Here is a 21,268-nt window from a genome sequence, read left to right as displayed (position 1 = left end):
AGCGTGTCTGCACAGGAGTCCACCTCGGCGACACTGGGGCTGGCGCCCCGCCAGTAATTATCACCACTGCGGGACCACCGGCGGGTCTCCACCTGCCGGCTACTTCTACCGCACGTTCTGCAAATACTGCGGATGGCCTTACACAGCAATATCGTATCGCCACGATGAATCTTGCCACCATTCGTGCCCCCCATAAACTGGCCATGTTCAGAGACACCATTTACTCTTCGGATGTGGATATAGCACTCTTACAAGAGGTGTTTGTGGCTGACTTCCTAGTTCCCACCGGATACAACGCCCATGTTTCCCCCGCATCCGATACCGGTAGCGGCGTCGCCATCCTGCTACGCGACGGACTCCCTGCAGAGGACGTTATCTACCTCCCCACTGCGCGAGGTATGGCCCTCACACTGTTCGGCGTGCGTATTATTAACATCTACGTTCCGTCCGGCACTGGCCGCCGTCATGACCGACAAACATTTTTTGCCGAAAGCGTCACACCCCTCTTCACCGGTCCGCAGGACGATTTGGTACTCGGTGGGGATTTTAACTCGACACAAGAGCCCGCGGACCAACTCCGGCGACATTCCCCTTGTGCATCTCTCTCAGTGGTCATCGACCGTCTACGACTTGTTGACACATGGAAGAAGCTCCACGGAATTCAACCGGGCTATACATTCTACACCTCTCACTCGTCAAGCCGCATAGATCGCATCTACGTTACCCGCTCCCTTGCTGATGGCACACGTCGTGCGGAAGTCTGGCCCTTGGCCTTTTCAGACCATGATGCGTACTTCTGTGACGTCACTCTCGCCCGACAGCAAGTGTGGCATAGTCGTGGTCTGTGGAAACTCAATGTCGCTCGCCTGACCTCCTCAGACTGTCGCCGTACGGTCGAAGAAGCGTGGGCACGCTGCCACCATCGTCGAGAAGCCTATGACTCCACCTTATCATGGTGGCTCTCCTGTGCAAAGCCGACCCTCAGGAAGACTCTGATGAGTTATGGGAAGGAATTAAAGGCGTGGCAAAATAATACCCTGCACTTCTACTACACCATACTACGTGACTGCACGACGATGCCTTTCTCGCCATCCCGGCAGTCCATGGTCCATCACACGAAGGCGCAGATGTCCTTGATCATGCGGCGTAACTTGGAAGGCACTGTAGTCCGTTCTCGAGCTTCTAATCGAATCCCTCAAGAACGTCCGTCGATGTACCTCCTCCTTCAGGAAAGACAACGACAACGACGAGCTCTGATCCAAGTCCTCACTGATGTGGAAGGGCGCCGGCACGACACCCAGCAAAGCATCGGTCGTACTCTCCATGCTCATTTTGCCGGGCTATACGCAGCCGTACCGCATTCTGCAGCACTGATCACAGAAGTCGCTCAGCTTACTACGAACACTCTTCCGGAGGATGCAGTGCATGACCTCCAAGACGAAGTCACCACAGATGAAGTGGTAGACGCTATCAAGGCGGGTTCCGATAACAGATCTCCTGGACCTGACGGTATACCCATCGAATTTTATAAAAGTTTTCACTATTTGTTGGCTTCCACGTGGACGGCAATCGCACAAGAGCTGGTGTCACCGATGACAGTGGTCCCGAGCACCTTTCTAGAAGGCATTATTATCCCCGTACATAAACCGCGCGGGTTATCGAGGGTCCAGGACTATCGACCAGTTACTTTGCTCAACAGCGACATGAAAATATTCACGCGGCTACTGGCATCGCGACTCAAGAAGGTCGCACGTTACGTCACATCCTGCGACCAGACTTCACTAGAAGGCGACAACAACATCCGTACGGCCCTTTGCCGTTACAAAGACATGATAGCATTAGCGCATTATCAGCGTCTCCCTGGCGCCTTGGCCTCACTGGACTTTAGCCAGGCTTTCGACCGTGTTGACCACTTCTATTTACGGACTGTTCTTCAACATATGGATTTTCCTGGCGGTATTGTCACAGTGGTTATGCGCCTGTTGAGTAGCGCAACCTCTAAAATCATGTACAATGGTCGCCTTACACCGTCCCTGGTCATTGCCCGATCTGTACGACAAGGATGCCCTCTTTCCACGATTTTGTATGCTTTCGTCTTGGAACCCCTGCTCCAGGGCATGCGCCAACGTTTGGAAGGCATGGCTGTGCAAGGCCAACGTTTTTGTTGTACAGCCTACGCAGACGACATAGTACTATATCTGCGCTGTGAAGATGAAGTACGAGCAGCACTGACATGGGTGGCGACTTACGGCGAAGCGTCGGGGAGCTGCCTCAACGTGTCAAAATCCAAGGTCCTGCTCATTGGTGAGGGCTTGCCGGAGAGATGCGCTGCCCCCCTTAGTGTCGCCGCCACCATACGGTGTCTTGGACTTGATTTCACAGCAGACCTGCGCTGCTCAGCGACTATCAATGCCTGCCAGAGTGGCCGTGCGGTTCTAGGCGCTACAGTCTGGAACCGAGCGACCGCTACGGTCGCAGGTTCGAATCCTGCCTCTGGCATGGATGTGTGTGATGTCCTTAGGTTAGTTAGGTTTAATTAGTTCTAAGTTCTAGGCGACTGATGACCTCAGAAGATAAGTTGCATGGTGCTCAGAGCCATTTGAACCATTTTTTTTACTATCAGTGGTAGACGCTTGCTACAGACAATCAGAGCAAATCTCGCAGATCACCGGCTACGAGCTCTCGACGTTATCCAACGCGCGCAATACGTGAACGTGCATCATGCTTCCCGTATACCACACGTGGCTCAAGTACTTCCAGTCCCAAATCTCCTGGCGCGACGACTGTTGATGGCTTTCGGCTCCTTCGTCAGCTCGGGGATGTTATTCAAGGTGCAGTATGAATCCCTTGCACTGCCACGAGATCGTGGCGAGGCGGGACTCATCCACGTGCCGACTCGTGTCAAGGCACTATACGTCAGCTCCCAACTCAAACTTTGGCATCGTTGCCCGCAGAGCCTTACTAGCCTCCTGCTTCACAACTTTGCACCGGCCTCCTTGTCCGCCCCAGTACTGGTATCGACCATTCCAACCCCCTTTTATTACATCCGACGATTTTTCCTGTAGTTCAGTTATATCTACCGGTCCTTACCACTTACACGTTTGTACCTCACGAAAACAGTCTCCGAATTGTTACAACAGTGCCGCCCGTCCAGCCCCATCGAACGCAAGTATCCACAGTACGTGTGGCGACACATATGGAAGGCGATCCATGCGCGTTTTCTCGAATCAGACGTTCAATCAGCGTGGTACATCACCGTGAATGGCAAACAAGTTAACCGAGATCGTCTGCACCGCATCCATCTCTCCGATTCATCTCTCTGCACCCACTGTGGAGTGGATGACACGGATGTCCACCGGTTCCACTGTGGCACAGCGGTCGACGTCTGGACACTTGCGCAGCGAATTTTGGCGTTTCTTACTCGCCAGACACCGGCTCAGATCGACGTCCACATGCTTTTGTACCCCGATAAGACTTTCTACCCCTCCGCCAAAACTCACTCTGTGAATTGGATCTGTGGCCACACGATCCGCTATCTTTTTACTTCTGGCGACACGTCTACGCTAGGATATTGGACTTATCTCAACGAACGACACTGCGTCCTGATACGCAACCCACGCTATAAACAATATTTTTCCAATTTCTTACGGAGCACTTTCGATGACCCACCTAGTAGCTGGAACGTCCAAGCCCTGAGAAGCTGAAAACTGCATAAACGGAACCGAACTGAATAGATCTGCTACCCAGAACCCACCCCTACGCCATGAGAAGACGCGTTTGGACGAGCTGGCATGCTGTAGGCGGATACACTTCAGGAGCTCCTGTAAGAACTGGACTTTAACTACAAGTCGCACGACGACTTTAATTTTTAAAAAAAGGAACTTTTCCTTATTTATTCCCCATAATTTGTTCTTAAAGGAAAAAGAAATTTGATTTTGGCTTTGAGAAACTTTTTTTGTTCCAAAAGTTTGCTTCTTCACCAACAAGACGAAGGAGACTCATTTTTGTTTAGTGGAAGGAGAAACCAGTATAATTGGAGTCTTTGTTTTATTTTGAAAAAAAAATTTTTCCTTATTTATTCCTCACAATTTGTTCTTAAAGGAAAAAGAAATTTGAGTTTGACTTTGGAAAAAAAAAGAAAAAGTGCTTGGCTGCTTAAAAAAATTAAAAAAAAGAAAAAACAAAAAAACAATAAAAAAGAACACAAATATAAAAAAGGTAACTGGCTGGGACTTTGGAGAACCCGGGTTCGAATCTCGAAGAAACCTAGCGCATGTTGTTCTTTTCGTCTGTAAAAAAAAAAAAAAAAAAAAAAAAAAAAAAAAAAAAAAAAAAAAAAAAAGGTCCCGTGGTTAGAGTGAGCAGCTGCGGAACGAGAGGTTCTTGGTTCGAGTCTTCCCTCGAGTGAAAATTTTACTTTCTTTATTTTCGCAAAGTTACGATCTGTCCGTTCATTTATTGACGTCTCTATTCACTGTAATAAGTTTAGTGTCTGTGTTTTGTGACCGCACCGCAAAACCATGCGATTAGTAGACGAAAGTACGTGCCTCTCCAGTAGGAACCGGAAATAATTGATCGCAAGGTCATAGCTCAACACAGGAAAACACGTCTGATATATTCTATACGACACTGGTGACGGCATGTGCGTCACATGACAGGAATATGTTGTCGACCCACCTAACTTGCACACCTGACGAATGGGTAAAAAAATTCTTCTACCTTGCCCAATTTATGTTTTCTTGTGGATATGATAATCACTCCCAAAAAAGTGATGAAAACATAAGAGTTTGTCATATAAACTGCAACAAATGAATGCAAGAGTTTCACAGTCGCACAGTTTTCCCTGTGCTCTGTCAAAACATATGTTTTTTTACGTTTTCAAATGTTTCCGTGTGTAGACCGTCAAATCCAGCATATGTCCAAGCAAATCTGAACATGTCCTGGAATTTTGGAGAGCGAAGTTGATTATGTGTGAGTGCCTGAACTTTGATAATTGTCTGAAAATAAAAAATTAAATTTTTTACTTGAGGGAAGACGAACCAAGAACCTCTCGTTCCGCAGCTGCTCGTGCTAACCACGGGACCACGGCGCTCATAAGCCCACATTCTCCTTGATGTTGCCTACATTGCGCATCGACTACTCAGTTTGTATATTTTGCTTATTTTTTTCATAGTTCCACACAGCTTCTTCCTGTTTTCTCGATTGATCTGTGTTCAGTTTTTCAAGGCCTAACCCTGAGCCAACTTATAACTAAATCTGAGGGGGGTGCGATGGGGAGGTTCCCTTGTTAGAGCTACGTAAACCAAACTAACCTAAGGACATCACACACATTCATGCCCGAGGCAGGACTCACATCTACGAACCGCAGCGGTCGCGCGGTTCCAGACTGAAGCGCCTAGAATCGCTCGATCATTCCGGCCGGCGGTCGTCTAACAGATATGCAAAATTGTATCACTGACGTCAGGCAGCTGTTGAATTTTGGCACGTGTTTTATTCTTGTGTATCGTGACTTTTCTGGAGATCGAAAATCTCTTCTGTAGAAATCAACATGCTGTCCAGAAACAACCTAGCACAAATTACCCATTCCCAATTCCCAGTAGACAGAGTCCACACAGGATACAATGGCCGGTGCGCAGTGATCAGTTTTCGTCCGAAGCACTGGGCGAGTTGATTCGTTTGTTTGGAAGGGGAGGCTGACATTGTTTCTCCATTTCCAGCCGGTTGGCGACACGCTGCGATGACAGAATGAAGGTGCACGCCCTAAAAATTTTCTCAAACAATTTTACAGAAACAATTCGGTACAAAAAATTCATTTTCGCGTTCCTTTACATGTCAGCATCATAATGACATGCCCATCTTTTCGTTAATCGTCATATTTTTTGTGATATTTGCATTTAAGTAGGACTCTGAACCAAATTCGAAAAAGTTTGCAACGAAAAATATGGGTCGTTGTGATTCTGGTTTGGCGTATGTCACATAATACATTGACGGCAAAAAAATCCCAACTCCAAAAAGGAAGAAATGTAGAGTAACGAAACTTTGGGAACACATTCGTCATGGTAACGTATTTAAGAGATTAACGCTGCAAGATCATAGTGTAATGGAAGTGCGAGAAAAGTAGTTGCCAATTCTGGTTCATCAATAACCAGTGTAGACACCAGAATGTTGAATGCAAGCATGCAGACGCGCATGCATTGTGACATACAGGTGACAGATGTCAGTTTGTAGGGTGGAGCTCCTTGCCTGTTGTACTTTTTCAATCAACAGACGGACAGATGATGCTGGTTGTGGATGGCGCTGGAGTTGTCGTCCAGTGAAGTCCCACATGTGCTCGATTGCAGACGGATTTGGTGATCGAGCAGACCAAGTCAACATGTCGACTCTCTGAATAGCGTTTTGGGTTACGACAGCGGTATGTGGGCGAACGTTATCCTTTTGTAAAATACCCCAGAATACTGTTCATGAACTGCAACACAACAGGTCGAATCAACAGACTGACATACACATTTGCAGTGCGGGCTCGCGGGATAGCCAAGAGAATGCTTCTGCTGTCACACAAAATCGCACCCCAGACTGTAACTCGAGGTGTACGTCCTGTGTTTCTAGGCTGCAGACAGCTTGGTTACAGGCGCTCACCTGCTCTTCTTCAAACAACACACGGCCATCACTGGCACCGAGGCAGGACTGGTTTTCATCAGAATACACACCAGACTACCATTACCCTCCAGTGAGCTCTCACTTGACACCACTGAAGATGCCAAAGGCGGTGGTTTTTGGTGAGCGAAATGCACAATACAGGGTGTTTTTGTCCTTCACGTAACGGATTTGTAACAGTTTGTTGTGTCGCTTGGTGCCGACTTCTGCTCAAACTACTGCTGCAGACGCAGTATTGTGCGCCATAGCCATATACTGAACACCAGTCTTCCCTCCTCGCAGTGGCACGTGACTGCCTGTGCCGGTTTTCTTCCCGTGACCACTGCTGGCAGCAATGACGTACAGTGGCTACATTCCTGCCAAGCCTTTCTGCAATATCGCGGAAGGAACATTGAACTTCCCGTGGCACTATTACACGACCTCGTTCAAACTCAGTGAGCTGTTGATAAATGCGTCTCGACGTCTTAAAGGCCCTCTTGATTAAGATCAGCTCACTACGTCCAATCTCAAAAGTAACTGATCCTCACGACCATTACAGCGCGTATGTAAAGCAAATTTGTTGTGCATTGTCATGCCACTGACGTCAAATTTGAATAGACGTCATCTCCCAGACGTAAAAACAAGCCAACTAACCTTCTTGCACAACTCCTTGATGTTGGGATTTTTCCCGACAGCGTATGTTGCTGCATATGAAATTTAGCTAACATACTGAATTTTTCTTTAGACTTAGGCGAAGGTCTCTATCTGTCACCAATCTCGAGAAAACTGATCTTATGTAACACACTCATTTGCCACTGGACGCACCAGTGATAGGGCCACAGTGAAATATCCATAAGATTCCTCATGTTTTATAAAGTTTGCGACATCCAAACGAGACTTTGTTAAATGACAGCACACAGAGATGAGAGTATTTTGCCATACGGTTCTAATGCGAATCATCATTATCTACCGTTTATTCCACGAAGTACTGACTTTCTCCATAAAAGAATGTAATTTTTAAGGGCCATCGATGGCTGGTGAAACGGAAAATGATGTGGGTTTTGGAACAACATAAGTGAAAACATTACATGTATATTTTTGTGCTGAGGCTGTGCTTTTTCATAAGCTGTCGGCCTTAAGTGCTCCTCAGTTCCTCACTTAATAAACTTATTAAACCACTGTTTCAGAATTCTCTCCCTACGGCAACTGCACAACATGTCAAAGAGGTGACACTGTGTAAGACCTGCTGTGTTTTTGCAAAAGATGCAAATTTTAACATGGCAACAGGAGAAATGTGGGTTTTACTTAAAATTCGCCCCTCATGACGCTTCTCTGAAAGTTACGAATGGTTAGCAAGTAAAGCAAAGATAAATCGCTGCTTATGTTGAATTTTCAGTGGAATTCTTTTTAGATACTAACTAAACGAGAAGTGACAGTAGATCTTTTTGGATGGATACCATGCAAATAAGGGCGTGGAGGGAGTGCACCTAATATTTACAAATAAATGTTAGTGTGTACTTCAGTTTAAACGGGCGCTTCCCCTGCAGCGCTCGGCATTTCCCAAAGAGCGCGCTGACCACATGCCCACCATCCCACTACTAACGGTCTGCCCGCACTTGCCCGCTGACTGTGCATCTACTGCCTACGTTATTCTGCACGCACTCTACTGGTACCTAGGTTGTTGCACGTTCCTTGACTTCCAGACGGGCCTGAATAAAATGAACAAAATATGCGCATACAGAGTATCATAGGAGCCTTGTATTTGGATTGAAGAGTTTCTAGCAAACAGAATACAGCGTGTTATTCTTGATGGAGAGAAATCTTCAGATAACAGTTAACTTTCAAAAATGGTTCAAATGGCTCTGACCACTATGGGACTTAACACCTGAGGTCATCAGTCCCCTAGAACTTAGAACTACTTAAACCTAACTAACCTAAGGACATCACACACATCCATGCCCGAGGTAGGATTCGAACCTGCGACCGTAGCGCTCGCGCGGTTCCAGACTGAAGCGCCTGGAACCGCTCGGCCACTTAGGCCGGCAGTTAACTTTCAACGTACACCAATGGAGTGTTGTGTTAGCACTAGCTGTTACCCACTTCTGCGCGCGCATATCAATTGTCTTGTTGTGACGAGTGATTGTGAGTAAGCTAAACGTGGCTCATGACGCGCTCCCCCCACTCCCCCAACTGCCACAATGCATGATGAGGTGGGACTTACAGTGTCGCTGCTGAATAATGTGTGTGGCAATGCGTGAGCAGGAGTGCGCATCTATTCATCATTCTATTGAAGTAGTTGTACATTATACGATATGTATGTTATGCAATAAACGTAATAATTTCTTTTACGTGAAGAGATATGTTTCTTTACCTGCTCCATTATTCCGACGTCGATTTTCTTTTTAACTTTCTAAAATAGGCTGTGTACATCCTCAGGGTTCAAGCTTTTTCCAGACCAACATCCATCAAAATTCGTTCAGTGGTTTAGTCGCGAGAACGTACCAGAGTATCTTTCTTGTTAAATAGTACAAATTGTTCACCACTTCACCCTTATAAGCATTTATAACGCGACCAGGACGATGCGCTATAATTACTTCTGTGCTGCTTTCTGTCTCAATTCCATTCATTAAGAGACAGATATTATTCAATGACTGATGCTTTGAGGGAGCGGATAATGACACATACTCTGGTGTTCCAGTGTAACGAACTTGAAAGCCCTCCGGAACGCATGGACCTAGGCGACAACCGTTAGGCGGCGCTCCCATAATTTGCGATCGCTGCTTGGAATTGAGCGTATGGCATCGTTGGCCGGGAGGCCCCTATTCGGGGAAGTTCGGCCGCCAAGTGCAAGTCTTATTTCATTGGACGCCACATTGGGAGACTTGCGCACCGGTGATGAGGATGAAATGATGATGAGGACAACACAACAACCAGTCCCCGTGCAGAGAAAATCTCCAACCCGGCCGGGAATCGAACCCGGGCCCGCTTGCATGAGAGGGAAGGCTAGCAGCGCAGGTGCCCGGATCTCAGTCGTTCTCCGACTGCGCTCTCGTATTGTTTATTGTACTCATCCTTGTTTGGCTCCTGATATTGCTACCTCTAGGCTCTCGATTTAGTTCACTCTCCATATTTGTCATTCTGCCGTGATGTCTTCCTTATCTGTGCATAGCTGTTGTCTTTGCGTCGTCGAAACAGATTAACAACTTTAAACTGAACAGTTCCGAACCCGAACCACTGGTATTCTCCACCCGACCACAAGATCACACGACTCCGCACTGCCTGTCGACTGCCGACTGCCGACTACCAACTACCGCCCAGCACTGGCGGTCAGCCACAACATTCAGGCTTTATACAAAACATTGTCAGTGGACAGCGATTACTTTAAAATTCTATCTCAGTGGAATCAGAGGTAGCTACAATACGGGCACTGTGGTTAAGCAGTACGATAAATTGACTCTCAGTTATTAGAAACTATAGTAAATAACTCGTTATGTGACGCTACAGGATTCATACACGTAATATTCATTACGTTGAATCGTATTACGCAGAACATATCAAATATTAAACGCATTTTCACACTTACACATCCCAGTCGCATTAGCTGGATCATTAGCTTCCAGGCCATTTCGAAACGGCCTATTTTGTCAAGTGTCCGCGTGGCGCCGTGATTTAAAGTACACCGTCCGAAACTGGCTCCCAGGCAACTGCCGTCTACCGCAGGCCGTAGATGACAGGGATGAACAGGAATGAACGGCCGCTTCGGATATTTTTACGGGCAAAAAGACGTGCAACTGCTGAGCAAATGACCGCCAAGATGAAGCAAGGGTTGGGTTGCCACACGTCCTGCTTTTCCGGGACAGTCCCGGTTTCGGATTAAGAAAATGAGCGTCCCGAAGATTGCTATCAGGAGGCCGTTTAGTACCGGTTTTGTGATGCCAAATAAATACTCACATATCCTCTATTTCTTCCCAAATTCTGGCGTGGATTTGTATTGTAACTGTCATTGTGAAGCTAAATAATCATTTTTGTTTCATTGTTGCACCTGCCAGCATCTACCAAGAGGCTTTCATTGCGCGTAACGCTTCGTTCTATTATTAATTATTGTCTTCCGATTCAGTTCAGTTAAGACGTTGCTGCTACCTGATTCTCTGTCCCAGACTTCTTGTGATAAGTTCATATTTGCGTGTGTGTGACGTGAGCTCCAAGTGCCAAAGCGAAAGTGTTCCTTTCAAGACAAATATAACAGAAGAATGTGTAACAACAACAACGTTGTACTATTGTACATATAATAATTTTTTCTTCTGACTTTCGATAAATTAGTGTAATCGATGTTCTGATTTCATTTCTTTTTTTTTGCCATTGTTTTAAAGAAACTATAAACAACTTTCGATGTGAATATTAATGTTTATGCCAAATTTCAAGCAATATTATAACAGAATTGAAATGTAAGAAACGTTGAAATTATTGTAAGATGTTAAAGTTGTAATTGTGCGCCTGGTCCATACGTAGGTAATGTATTAGGATATGTAGAATGCAAAACCTCGGGTGAATACCCTGTCTGTAGAGGAGCGGTAAAAGGTAGATGGCAGGCGAGCGCGGGAAAATGCACACAGGCGCTGCACGGCATAACGGGCTCAGCGGTAGTAGTTGGAGTTGGGCATCGGTCTGAGAAACACGCTCTGGATCGAGGAGGCTCTCCTGGAAAACGTGATTTCGTTGAGCCTCGGATGTGCCGCTTCCGACGCCTATACAGCATGGCAGTATTCCATAGGCACTAAACGGAAAAGTATGGCGACGCTAAGAAGAAGCAAAGTGGCGATACATCAAGAGCCATGGCTGTGATTGTATGTGTGCTCTGTGCCTCGCCATCTCGTCGCCCGCCAACCGCCGCATCGATACGAACAGGTTGAAACTTTTAGTACTGTATTCGTGTGGACCAGTGTTACTTTTGTTCCATACTGTTCAATAACAACTTAAATTTTACCAGAACTGTCCTATCAGTTAATTATCCTCACAACTAACCTAGACAGGGTCCTTTCCACATGTTGTGCAATCCGAGTGTCCCGAAATGAAGATTTAAAGTTTATGTTAATAATAATTGCCTGCAGACCTATCCATGTTAGAATGATGTTTAAAGAACTTTGTTGTTAATGAATATATAAGTAAATAACAAAGGTCTGACAAAGTTGGAAGATAATGTTGAAATTGGTTTAGTAATGAAGTTTAATTATTTTGAGGCAGATATAATGATAATTAAATGAGCAGGAAATAAGCTAAAAAGAGTAGTAACTCATATATTGGAAACCTTGAGTGCTTAAATATTTCAATGATTAATAGTTTTAATATAGTGATCATAACAGTTTCAGGGTCCCCCCCCCTTTTTTTCTATTCATTTGAATTCTGAAGTGTACTGAACTGATTTGACCAGCAAAGTTAAAGTCAATATAAAACCAAAATTTATCAGTGTTTTACCTTTTTCAAAATTGACATCGTATGTGTGTTTCTAAAGCGCTATTTCTAGGGTAACCTATGCCCGATTTTAATCAGATCAATAGACAGTACGAAGTTTGTAGTAATCATTATAATGTTTTGTTGTGTATTTATGGCTTGTCCATATTGGTACAGAAAGCGAAATTATCAGTTCAGTAGATTTTCTGGTCCTAAAATTTACCATATTATGCAGTGTTACTACGTATTGTGTGGCATGAACGTACATCAACTTGTACAGGGAAGAAACTCAGTTAATGCCTAATTAGGCTGGCGACCGTATTATTGACAAATAGGTAGCATCTTCTGTGTTGTTTCTTGTCCGTCCTAACGTGTAGTTGCACTTCGGACTTGCTTGCCGTATCATTGTTATTACTGAGTGGGTGTAAGTCTGATTTTGCCTCCATTTAGGTACACGCGGTCAATATCTATACTAAAATCCTTACTCTTAAGGTGGAGCCCGTCAACTTACCATAGTACAGGCTTTAAAGAGTATCGTGCGCCCGAGCGTAGTGTTACAAATGGTCTTTCATCAAACGATGACTATGAAGTGGAATGTCGAATAAAGTCAAATGTTTCCATTTCACATGGATGAAGGGCATATATTATAGATCATTTAGGCAGCCAAAAGCATAAATCAATCATGTGCTCTACTAACACTTAAAAAAAACAGCTTTTTTATTTCAAAGTCATCAAACCAGAGCCAATCAGTAGCAGCAGCGGAATTAACAATGTGTTATCGTACCGTTAAACATCATATGTCTTTGAAATCTGTAGACTGTACTTCTCGGCTAAGCTTTAATCGTTTTAACAATAATGTCACAGTGAAGAGTGTGACGTTGGGCAGAACCAAAAAACCAGCACTTTTGACAGCAGTTTTGGTACCTGACACTGTCAAACAAACATGCGACGACGTTTCACTCGTCCGCTATTAGTCAATAGCTACAGATGCAAGTAATCACAAGGCTGAAAAAATATTTCCATTAATTTTTCAATATTTTACACCTCACAATGGCATTCAAGTGAAATTGCTGAAATTAGTTTAACTGCCAAATGAAACCGCCTCTACTATAAGTACATATTAAATTACTACATTAGAAGAAAATAAATTGGTAGGAGTAAAAGTATTGCAGTTTGCGGTGACAATGCTAACACTAATTTTGAAGGAGTGCGAGAGCAGGTACAAACAATCTGTCTGCTAGCCTGAAAAGTGAAGTCAATGAAAACCTTTTAGGAGTTGGCTGCTCTGCTGACATACTACACAATGCTGCCAAAACAGGCGCTGACGTGATGAGTGTTGACGTGGAAACCTTTATAATTAAACTTTTCAATTACTTCTCCATATACACAGTACGAACGGAGCGTCTAGAGGAATTTTGTGAGTCTCTGGACATACAGTATCATGCATTGTTGTCACATACAAAAACAGGTTCTTGTATTTAGTTTGTTGCTGTAGAGAGAGTACTGAAGTTGTATGATGCTCTTAAATCTTTCTTCCTCTTAGAAGAAAAGGCACCTACATTTCTGTCAACCCTCTTCCAGAATGGAAGCATGTCTGTGGTTCCTGCATAGTCAGTTAAGCGTGTTTCAGAGACAAATACTTAAACTTGAGAAAGTAGAGAGCAGTGTCATAGAAGTAGCTGCGATTTTGGAAAATACCAGCAGAATAATACAACGTCGTAAAGAAGAAAGTTTTATCCCACTCAAAGTGACCCCTCTCTTGCAGAACAGCGAGGTTTCATTAACTAGTTAAATTCAAAAATTGGTTGCATTAACTAGTGAAATTCAAAAATTTCATGTTAATCAGGAACAGTTTTATGAAACGTGTACAGCTTATTTAGAGAAATGGTCAACAAATCTCAAGGAGCTCTCCATTTTTATAGGATGTTGTTGGACGCAGAACCTGAGCGGAGCAATGTGACAAGGACAATAACATTTGTACAAGATAGAGGATTGTTAGTAGATGATACTCGTAGTTTATTGTTTGACCAGTTTCCTTTACTCAAGTAATTCACTGAGGCAGAAATTTAAAAAAATAGCGATAACCGGGGTTGTAAATCATGTCAGGAGAAATGGATCTTATTTTTTATTTTTTCAACAGGTTGGATGCGAAGAACAGTATTCTCAGTTGCTGACCCTTTGTGAATTCGTCTTCAGTATTCTAGGGGATAATGCAAATGTGGAAGGAGTATTTTCTCTCATGAAGGTGCAATGGACTGAGGAACGAAACAGATTAGAAGTACCAACGGTCGAAGTATTAATTAAATGTGTTTTTAATTATCAAATGAGTTGCTGTAAGTTTTATAAATACTTCAGACAGTGGAAAGATCTTCTCTCTGAAGCTCGGAATTCCGTTAAATATGGGGCGCAGGGTGACAAATTATGTGAATTTTTCACATCAACATACAGTGTTTCAGTACGCAATCTTGTATCTCGTATTAATGTTAAAAATTCTTGTGTTGTCAGTACTAACATTGTAAGACGTTATTACCATATGAATGCCCTCCCTTGGGTTTTATTAAATTAATTACAGTATAAAGTGTTCATTTATTTATTTATTTTACTAAGTCAATTGAACACAGTAGTAATTTGCATAAATATTTCATTTTTAGCGTTAAGGGAAGTGCCCCGAAATGTCCCGGTTTATGATACACAAATTATGGCCGGTTTTAGTTAATCTTAGACAAACGTCCCGGTTTGTTAGGAACCAATTCTGAGAACCCTAACCAAGGGGCTACCAACAGTGTCTTCTCAGTGACGGTTCAGCGAACGTTGCTGCGTATGGGCCTAAGCATCAGGCGCCTGGTTCATGCACCTACGCTGACTGCTGTTCATCAGCGACGAAGGCTGCATTATGCAGGCCAGTACAGAAACCGGTCGTTCACTGAGCGGTGACAGGTAGCCTTTTCAGATAGATCAGGTTCTATGCTCCATTGGACAGATGGCCTTTGGCGTGTAAGGTGTGAAATATCTGAAAGAATAGGGCCCAGATCAGAGAAGAGAGCGTTATGATGATCTGGGGAATGTTTTCATGGCATTGCGTGAGTGATCTCGTCTTTATGGAAGGCGCAATTGATGAACACATGTGCACATCTATCCTTAGGGACCACGTGCACCCCTGCATGCAGTTTGTTTTTCCTCGGCACGATGGCATCTACCAGTAGGACAATGCAGCAGACCACACAGGTCGAAAGGTACGTGCGTAGTTTGAAAAGCAACAGGATAAGTTTACCGTTCTCCCATGACACCAAACTCTCCGGATTAAAACCCAACTGAAAATCTGTAGGATCACCCTAATCAGGCCGTTCACACCGTGGATCCTTAACTGAGAAATCTAGCGCAGCTGGACACGGCACTGGAGCTGTAATGGCTCCACATTCTTGTTGGTACCTTCTAGAACCTCATTGACTCTCTTCCTGCAGATCCGCGCTGTAAGAGGTGCTTATTCAGGCTTTTGACATTAATATGACTGCATCGTGTGTGATAAAGTTCAAAAGTCAACGACTAAAGAGCTTTTCCAAAACGTAAATATTTTTCTTCACTTCGCAAAATATTCTTCAAATCAACGAATATCTTATACTACATACTTTATAAAGTAGCCAATGTTCCTCCTTGGGGTTCACAGTATCGCCACACGAAATTCAGCTACTGATTCGTGAAAAAGTAAGAGACTTACATTTGCATTTATAATATTACTCTAGGACATTAATTACTTTTCACAACACACGTAAATAACCAAGTTTCCTTGAGACTTTTCATGGATGACGTAGTTTTGTACACAGTGAAGTCTTAACACCAGAAAACTGTAGTTAAATGGCAGAATATCGACGCTTGGTGCCGAAATTGACAGTCAACGCTCAAGATCCGTTATTTTATGATCACGCGATAGCCGAAACACACAGTGCAACAGAATTATAGCTTCACTTTTTTGAAAATCCGTAATTGTCTCCCACTGCGATGCATAAATTTGAAATTTGGCTCAAAGGCACCTACTTCGTTCCTCTGTAATGGCGGAAAATCAGGGCGCTCTGCGACGTCGCGCTCCGGCTCGAAGACGCTACAAACACCAAGGCGTCAACACTTCATGTGGCGTGTAAACTGTGTTAATGACGCCACATTGCACCAAATTTTGCCACAGGTCTGGCCAGCGCCATTGTGGGCGTATGAAACGATGGGAAGGTCGTCACACATCCTTTTATCAACATTTCACCCCTTACGCCTTCCTTTGACGTCTCTGTGATGGAGGTTAGTAGCGTGCCACTCAGTTCTGACATCACTGGGTGGCCGAGAGAAGCATTTCAGATACACCGTCTCTCGTAATCGACTTGAAAAGTGGTCAGGAGTGACAGTAAAGGGGGTAAGTGAAATTAGCACTTTTCCTGCGGCGTTTATTTTCACACATTTCGAGGTCGAAAATGATAGTTCACATTGCGATAACTAACAGGTCGACGTTCTTGACAACTTCAACGCTGTTGCCATTCCCTAGGCGTTTCAGCCCTGCTCTAGGGACATCACAGAACTGAAACCCCACTGAACGTTCTCTGACCACCTTGGAGTGTACTGCGACAGCAAGTTTTGCTCCGGAGTACAGGGTGGAATCACTAGGGACCATTCAAAACCATTGGACCAAATCTGAACGTGATCCGAAGTGCCAAAGGGTGTTTATGCTTTTCCAGTGGTCCTCTTTCAAACCCTCCTGTGGTATAATCACGGACGGGTGGAACAGTAAAACATATGTGAATAGTATGGCAGCGTGTCCCTCTAACGTCCCCCAATTTGACAGTACCCTCGGTTGCACCTGCCCACATTTATTGAGAATTTTAAAATACACCTTTGCAGAGAAAACTTGTGAAGTAGCCCTCCATGCCTGTAGGTAGGCAACCACTTGAGACACCTACGACGCCAGTTGGCTGCCAGCGGGCGCCGAGGTGTCATTCGCAGGTATTCTCTGTGAAGGAAGATTTTTAAAATTTTCAATAAACTGGGTGGGTGTCACAGAGGGAACTGGAGCATCCGTAGGTCGTCACACTTCCTCTTACCCACACCTCGCTCCTTCTCCTGAGTTCTATGATGGAGGTAGAATTCAAGACGGCCAGTGTCGAGATCAAGCGGTTTTCTTATGGGTCATCGAGGAAAACATTTCGGGTACATAACTGCTCAGATTCGACAAGAAGAGGTCTCAGGAGGTGTCACAAGGCGAGTGATGAAATCACTATTTTTCTTAGGACCTTAATTTTCTCACACTATGGGGTAGAAATTATTAATTTGCAGCGCGATTCTTGACAACCTTTGACACTCGCTTAACACACGATTGAACGTTTCTCTAAGGACATTGTGGGGCTGCAGTCCTACTGAACACGACCTCAGCCCTTTGGACGGTACTGAAACCGCAATTTCTGCTTTGGTATACAGTGTGGAATCACTAGGCACCGTTGAAAACCATTCGACGTAATCTGAATGAAATCCAAAGACAAAGTGGTGTTTAGGCTTTTTTGTGCCTTCTTTCACGCCTTCCTGTTGCGTGTGAACGTGAGGGGGCAAGGACGGCGAAGTTTATCATAATAATAAAATGGAGAAAGGTCCCTCTAAGACCGCACATCTCGAAACACTCTTGTTGCCACCCACGCACACCTTTGTCTGTTGGACACATCTGAAGTGCACCTGTAGAGAGATACGCATTCAACGATTATCAGGTGCTGGCAGGATAGGCAACCATTTCGACAACGCTCAGCTGAGTGCCTATACGCAGCTGGACTAACACCTATTGACCGTAAGCGAAATATGAGATGTGTCGAAAGGATAGGCTATTCCTGCCGACTCCTAGGTAACGGTGAATCGGCGTCTCCACATTTTTAAAGTGGCCAAGAGAGGTGTATGGGTGGCACCGAAAGTGTCCCAAATTAAGGGGTCTTAGAGAGACCATTTGCCATTTTGTTCACATGTGTGTCAATGTTCCTTCCCTTCCCCTCCCCCCCCCCCCCCTTGTGCATACGCCACAGGAGGGCGCGAAAAACGACGGATGAAAAAGCAGTATAAGTACCTTTTTCTGATTCGGATACGTTAAGATTTCGCCAAATAGTTCTGAACAGTCCCTGCTGGATCTACTCTGTATGCTAGTGTACAAATTACGATCACACTATATTTCAAAGGAATGAGATCACATTCAACAGAGCTGCAGCCTCGCGAAGTCTTTCAGAAGGATTTAATCGTCTGGGAGGTGTCAGCAGTGTTAACCGTTGTCAAGAATCGCCCTGTGAACTCTCGTTGTTAACCTCTAATGCGTTAAAATTAACACACCAAAGAAAGGGTGGTTTCACTTATGAAACCCCCTGAGGATTTTTCATGTCAGTTTTGAACAATGATGTGTCCGAAATGTTTTTCTCGCCCACCAATAAGAAAAACTGCAATATTTCAACGCTCAGCTTCGAGGTTCTGACCTTCCTAGTAAAGGTGTCGAGAGAAGTGGTAAGGTATATGAAAGGGGAGGTGTGACGATCTTCTCACGGTGTGGCAATCCACTGTGGCGTTGGGCAGAATGGTGCTGAAATGTGGTGCAACGGTGACAACATTAACATACACTATGTCCCGAAATAATAACATTCTACGAGTCGGAGCGTGGAATGCCAGAAGGTTGAACGTGGTAGAAAATCTGAAAAGGGAAATGCAAACGCTCAATCTAGATATAGTACGGGTCAGTGAAGTGAAGTGGAAAGAAGGCAAGCATTTCTGGGAAGATGAGTGTCGGGTAATATCAACAGCAGCAGAAAATGGTAAACGGGAGTAGAATTCGTTATGAATAGGAAGGTAGGGCAGAGAGTATGTTACCGTGAACAGTTCGGTGACAATGTTGTTTCCGACAGAATCCACAGCACACCAAAACCGCACCGATAGTTCAGGTGTACATGCTGACGTCGCAAGCTGAAGATGAAGAGATAGAGAAAGTGTCTGAGGATGTTGAAAGGGTAATACAGTATGTAAAGGGAGATAAAATGTAATAGTCATGGGGGACTGGAATGCAGTTGTAGGGAGTTGAAGAAAAGGTTACAAGAGTATATGGGCTTGGGACAAGGAATGAGCGAGGAGAAAGATTAATAGAGTTCTGTGATAAACTTCAGCTAGTAATAGCGAATACTCTGTTCAGGAATCATAAGGGGAGGAGGTATACTTGGAAAAAGCCGGGTGATACGGGAAGATTTCAATTAGACTACATCATGGTCAGACAGAGATTCCGAAATCAGATACTGGATTGTAAGGCGTACCCAGGAGCAGATATAGACTCAGATCACAATATAGTAGTTATCAAGAGTAAGCTGAATTTTACCACATTAGTCAGGAAGAATCAGTACGCAAAGAAGTGGGATACAGAAGTATTAATGAATGACGAGATACGCTTGAAGTTCTCCAAGGCTATAGATACAACAATAAGGAATAGCTCAGTACGCTGTACAGTTGAAGAGGAATGAACATCCCTAAAAAGGCAATAACAGAAGTTGGGAAGGAAAATGTAGGTACAAACAAGGTAACTGCGAAGAAAAGGTAGGTAACAGAACAAATACATCAATTGAGCGATGAAAGGAGGAAGCACAAAAATGTTCCGGGAACTCAGGAATACAGAAATACATGTCACTGAGGAATGAAATACATAGCCGGCCGATGTGGCCGAGCGGTTCTAGGCGCTTCAGTCAGGAACCGCGCTGCTGCTACGGTCGCAGGTTCGAATCCTGCCTCGGGCATGGATGCGTCTGATGTCCTTAGGTTAGTTGTTTAAGTAGTTCTAAATCTAGGGGACTGATGACCTTAGATGTTAAGTCCCATACTGCTTAGAGCCATTTTAACCATTTTTTTAAATACATAGGAAGTAAAGGGAAGCGAAGAAGAAATGGCGGCATGAAAAATGCGCAGAAATCGAAAAAGAAATGATTGTCGGTGGGAGGCCGGCCGGAGTGGCCGAGCGGTTAAAGGCGCTACAGTCTGGAACCGCACGACCGCTACGGTCGCAGGTTCGAATCCTGCCTCGGGCATGGATGTGTGTGATGTCCTTAGGTTAGTTAGGTTTAAGTAGTTCTAAGTTCTAGGGGACTTACGACTACAGCAGTTGAGTCTCATAGTGCTCAGAGCCATTTGAACCATTTGATTGTCGGTGGGACTGACTCAGCATCAGGAAAGTGAAAACAAACTTCGTTGACATTAAAAGCAAGGGTGCTAACATTAAGAGTGCAATGGGAATTCCACTGTTAAACGCAGAGGAGAGAGCGGATAGGTGGAAAGAATACATTGATAGACTCTATGAAGGGGAAGATTTGTCTGATGTGATAGAAGAAGAAACAAGAGTCGTTTTAGAAGAGATAGGGGACTCGGTATTAGAAACAAAACTTCAAAGAGCTTTGGGAAACTTAAGATCAAATAAGGCAGAACGGATAGATAACATTCCATCAGAATTTCTAAAACCGTTGGGGGCAGTGGCAACAGAATGACAAAAAAAAAAAGAAAAAGATGTGTGAAATCTTATGGGACTTAACTGCTAAGCTCATCATTCCCCAAGCTTACGCACTACTTAACCTACATTATCCTAAGGACAAACACACACACCCATGCGCGAGGGAGGACTCGAACCTCCGCCGGGATCAGCCGCACAGTCCAAGACTGAAGCGCTTCAGACCGCTCGGCTAATCCCGCGCGGCACACAATGACGATTCATGGTGGTATGTACAATGTTTGAGACTGACGACATACCATATGACTTTCTGGAAAACATCATCCACACAATTCCGAAGACGGCAAGAGCTAACAAGTGCGAGAATTATCGCGTAATCAATTTAACAGCTCATGCACCCAAATGGCTGACAAGAATAATACACAGAAGAATGGAAAATAAAATTGAGGACGCGCTGGATGAGGATCAGTTTAGCTTTAGGAAAGGTAAAGGCACGAGAGAGGCAATTCTGATGTTGTAGTTAATAATGGAAGCAAGACTAAAGAAAAATCAAGACACGTTCATAGGGTTTTTCGACCTGAAAAAATCGATCGATAATGTAAAATGGTTCAAGATGTTCGAAATTCTGGGAAAAATGGGGTAAGCTATAGGGTGAGACAGATCATATTCAATGTGTACAACAACGAAGAGGGAATAATAAGAGTGGACGACCAA

Source organism: Schistocerca piceifrons, chromosome 2 (assembly GCF_021461385.2).
Source record: "Schistocerca piceifrons isolate TAMUIC-IGC-003096 chromosome 2, iqSchPice1.1, whole genome shotgun sequence".
NCBI classification, from domain to species: Eukaryota; Metazoa; Arthropoda; class Insecta; order Orthoptera; family Acrididae; genus Schistocerca; species Schistocerca piceifrons.
This window is presented reverse-complemented; position numbering follows the sequence as displayed.